General features: G+C 28.6%; 1 long non-coding RNA gene across 1 annotated transcript; it reads right to left on the bottom strand.

The window, feature by feature from the left end:
• Nucleotides 1-228: 228 nt before the first annotated feature.
• LOC146914895 (uncharacterized) lies at nt 229-2,655 on the bottom strand. The gene is made up of 2 exons (XR_015014439.1): nt 678-2,655; nt 229-592 (listed from the first exon to the last, which is right to left on the bottom strand). It is a non-coding gene; the product is annotated as an uncharacterized LOC146914895 (long non-coding RNA).
• Nucleotides 2,656-5,172: the final 2,517 nt, after the last annotated feature.

Raw genomic sequence — 5,172 nt, 5'->3', positions numbered from 1 at the left:
GTCTGTGCTTAGCATTCCTCTTATCCTTAGAGGAATGCTATTGACAACCTCTCTCACACTCTCTTTTAAACACTCGGTTAATCATTGGTCCATGTGATTATATTTTAAAAACTCATTACCTGCTAACCTGCTTTACATGTTTGGATTAACATACACACACTTTTTTTATTCAAACTTAAAAAAAAAAACTCCTTCGTTCTCAGGAACTATCACTGAACCTTTTTACACTTTCAGAAATTTATTATTTTCATTTCAATAAATCTACAACCATTTTTCAAATTATTTCTTAGATTCACACGAATCCCAAACAAGATGAACATTTTAAAAAAGATGCAGATTTACATCGCCACGACGTGGAGTCTTGTCACAATTTCGCCAGCGATATCATGTTCGTCAGTCGTCGCCGTCAGTTCTTCCGGCATTGGCCATGATTTCTGTCTCGAGCCAGTCTCTATATGGGACAAAATCAATCAACAATTATTGTTATTGTGGCTGTAGGAGGGAAGAAATTGGCCCATGCCGTAGAACTTGGCGTCGCCGTCGACAGCTGCGCCATTGAAAAGTCACTTGACGAAGGAGGCTTTGCCCGAATCTACGATTTCCCCATTTTGATTAATAAAAAAGACTCTTGAATTACTATTTATTTAGACTTTCGATTCTTTTACTTAGCCACTTACCTGTTTCAAGAGTCCTCAATAATAGTGACGTGGGCTAATCATAATGGGAGTGTCCAAGAGAGAGTGCTTGAGCGTATGTGGTTAGCATTCCTCTTTATCCTTATTGAACATATTATTACATAATTTTGTTTTATGGACACTAGATAAGTATGCTACATTGAGTTATAAAAAATATTAAACAACTTATTATTTTTTATGCAGCATTAATTATTATTATATAGTGTTTATTGAAACAACATTTTATTAACTTTTGGGTACAAATATAGTGTACAATATAAATTAGATGTGATATTTCATTACATCCATAGTGCATAATTATAATTACAGATACATGCAAATGTTCCCTCATGAAAGGAAATTAAAGAGCTACATATTCTTTCATAATAATGAATAGCTATCAATACACAAGAATTATAAATTCTTCATCAATAATTAATAGATAATAATATACAAGATCTATAAATTCTTCTTTTTTTTTTTTTACTAAAAGAGCTATAAATTCTTATCAAATCTAAATTCTAACAAAACTATATCACAATAATAATACCTAAGCCAATCATACTTTTAGTGAGCATTTTCCTATATAAGAAGTAAACCATGGCACCTATGTTAACAAAACTATATCACAATAATAATACCTAAGCCAATCATACTTTTAGTGAGCATTTTAATGAAAAAAGATTTGATTGGAGAATAAAGTAAATGCCAAACTTTGTTCTCAAAATTTTTTTTGGTTACCTTTGTTCTCAAATTTTAAAACTTATTTCAAAACAAAACCACTCTCTAAATTTATTTAAATTTCAAAGCAGTCCCTTATTTATGCATAGTTATTGAAAATCTTGAACAGTTTATTCACAAGGAAGTTAGGCATAAACATTTCCTTATTTTATATTCTCACTACAGAAAGTATATTTTGTAAAACCTTTTTTAATTGGAAAAGGGGTGCTAATATATGAAGACAATCTATTGGTAAACATTTTATGTAAAAGTTTGTTGGTAAACTTAAAATGATCAATTTTCTGTTATATAATTGTATGGATAAATAGATCCTATAGTTTATATCTTTAAAATATTTATAGTTTTTAAATAATAATATGGTTCAAAATTGAATTTCACTCTCGCTCTTTGCATGATATTATTTTGTTTAATTTAATGGTTAATGCGTCTTTTTCTAAGAACAAGGTTCTTGTAAATAATTTAGTTACACATTTTTAATAGTTTTTTCTCTCTCATTATATGTACATATACATATTACATAATTCCTAGTGGTATGCTTTTGCACACATTATAATATATTGGCTTAAACGCACTTTTCACCCCCTAACTTTGCAAAAGTTGCAATTTTGGTCCCCTATTAAAAAAATTGCATTTTTGGCCCCCTTCGTCCAAAAACTGCTGAGAAGAGGCCACGTGTCCCAAAAAAGGGGCCATAATTGCAACTTTTTTTAAAGATAAGGGGTCAAAAAGCATATTTCCCTTATGTTAGAGGTTCAAAAGAGCATATTTCCCTAAACATAGGGGGTCACTTTTGCCATTTTTTTAATAGGGGACCAAAATTGTAACTTTTGCAAAGTTAAGGGGTGAAAAGTGCGTTTAAGCCTAATATTTTGGGACATATTTTAGACATTTACAACAATTGCTAAGTTTTCAAGGCCCAAGCCCATTATCTCTAAACATAAATTTGTAACCCCTTCTTGTTACATATCTTTAAAGAAGATGATGCCTTACTTCTTTTCTTCCATGTACAATATAAATGAAATCATACAATATCTTCTTTTTATATGTCCAAGAAGAGAGGGGTACAAAGTTAGGTTTAGAGACAATGTACTTGGACCTAGAAAAGTTAGAACAAATTGTAATAAATGTATGAAATATGGTCCAAAATAGGTTATCATATGTGTAAAACATCATCAAACCACTTGCAATTATTTACATGTACATATAAAGGAGAAAATAAACAAAAAAAAACGGGTATCAAAATTATATATATATATATATATATATATATATATATATATATATATATACATATAAGCAAATTATTTTTAGAAAAGGACGCATTGAATCTCAAATTAAAAAAAAAAGATAATCAGCATATAATAAGAGTAAAATTTAATAGTTAACCTTATTAATAATTAAAAAATACATGTTTTAAAGATCACATATATTTGATCTATTTAACAATACAATTACACAATAGAAAATTAATCATTTAAATTTTACAAATAAAAAATTATAAAAATAAAAGTTTACCAATAAACTTTCTTAATACAATAGCACGTCTTATCCAATTAAATAAAGGTTTAATAAATATATCTACTAGAAGATTATATAATTGTAAAATATAATATAGGAATGACTAAGAGATCAATATTTTTAAAAATCTAAAATTTATCATTGCTATTTATGTCAAAGTTATGAGTAAAATTTGTTCGAAAACAATACATCAAATGTGGTATCTGGATTTGTCTTGGTTAAAGCCACTAAGCCATATCTCAGAGTAAGTAAAAAAAAGGGATCAAAGGAAAAATTGTGTAACATCCTCATTTTTAATCCAAGCTATTAATTACATTTTCTTTATCATATAATCATGCACATGAGCAAAAAATTATCATTTTTCTAAAACCCACACTTTTATTTTTTTCAAACTTATTAAAATCAATGAAACATAGTATAAATCAAAATTTTCTTCACAATATCATTCCACCTCACAATATTATGAATATATATCATGTTTGAAATTACAAATTAAATAATAATTTCATACAAATCATGATATCATACTCAAACATTGTATATAACATAATAAATATTACATAGTTCACAAAGAATAAAAAAATTGAATAAAATTTTATTTAAATTCCTTTTCTTTTAAAAAAAGATTATGAATTTGACTTTCTACCCCATAATACTAACCTATCCTATTGGTCTATTTATGATTTAAGGGAAGGTTCCCTTACCTTAGATGTTTTACTTTGTTTGCACAAAACATGTAACGTAATAAGCTTTCCAAGGAATAATGGATGACAAACATCTTCATGGAACAGTGGTTTATAGGTAGAATTTTATGAAAACAAAAAAAATAAAATTTAAAGACTTTTAATGAAGCACTTAGATAATATTTATGCAAGAGTGAACTGAGGTTTGATGCACTTGAGATGATCAGTGTGTGAGAGTGAAGGTTAGGAGGAAGTCAGTAGTTTTTGAAATTTTTGAGTGAATTGAGTATGTGCTTGAGTGGGTTTAAATAGAGTAATGTGTCCAATGAAAAAAAAAAGATTGAAGTGTTATAACCAATTAAAAAGAAGATAGTGTCATAGCCAACAAAAATGAAGATGTGATGTGTCATAACCAATAAGAATAAAGAGTATGTGTCATAGCCAATAAGATTATGCCATGTAGGCAAGGAGAATTGTGGTAAAATCAAAACAATTAGGCTTGTGAATAATATTAGAAAGGATTACATCTATTTTGTGGTTCATTTAGTCAATGTTTTTATGAATATATTTAATGCATATAAGGAAGTTAATTCAAGGCTTTAATATGAGGAATGCATTTATTTGTGGGAAGAATAAAAAATAGTTTATACACAATGTATTTATAAAAAAAAAAAAAAATCTACAATTGGATTCAAAAAAGCGTAGGCTTCAGGTGATTTTTCCAAGAAAAAACTGCTTGAATAAAGGGCAGAGTCAATACAAATACAGACCAAGCTAAAAATATTAAGCATAACAAAAATGTGATGTACTTCGTCTCATTTTTTTTAAATCCGATTCAATTACCATTTTTAAAATTGGGTCTTTGTTTAAATCATTTTTTATAGAATTGGAGTGAGGACACCCACAATTTTTTTGTTTTCTTTATGAAAAAGTTTGTTTACGAAAAGAAAAATGTGGATTAGAGGTGCGAATATTAAGACGAGTGGTGATGAAGGTTAAGGAGAGAATAGGAAGGCCTTTGACATAAAGTCTTAGTGAATGATTTTGGGTTTTTAAATGGGTTGGTGAAAAGGTAAGGAAGTAGAGACTCGTTGTCATGGATTGATATATGTAGTATTTACACGAGTGACGAAGGGTGTGTGAGGAGATAATTCGGTGCTAATATGTTGAAGAAAATAGGGATGGTCAAAACAATTTCTTTTTGATATGAGTTGTGGTTTGGTGAGGAGGTGTTGAAGGATTGATTTAGTATACTATTTAATCTTTCAGTTGATAAAATTGTTTATGTGAAGGACATGGTGATTTCAAGTGGTATGAAGGAAGGGTGCTAGAGTTAGACAAGGTTTTTTTTTTATTGGGTGGAAAAGTTAGTTGAGAGGTGTAAGGTTTTGTTAAAAAAAAAATTCTTTGCAGGATGTTTGTCAATGAGAAACTAATTTTGATGGCATAGACATAATCAAAGAAGATTATAAGTTGGTCTCTAAGTTTTAATTAGTATCAGTTTCTCTGTTGAACAAGAGATTTTTGAGTAATTTGGTTCCATCAAAGGTGTTTCT

This window comes from Medicago sativa, chromosome 6, assembly GCF_051527215.1.
Source record: "Medicago sativa cultivar Bolivia chromosome 6, Bolivia_mono, whole genome shotgun sequence".
Classification (NCBI taxonomy): Eukaryota; Viridiplantae; Streptophyta; class Magnoliopsida; order Fabales; family Fabaceae; genus Medicago; species Medicago sativa.
This window is presented reverse-complemented; position numbering and strand designations above follow the sequence as displayed.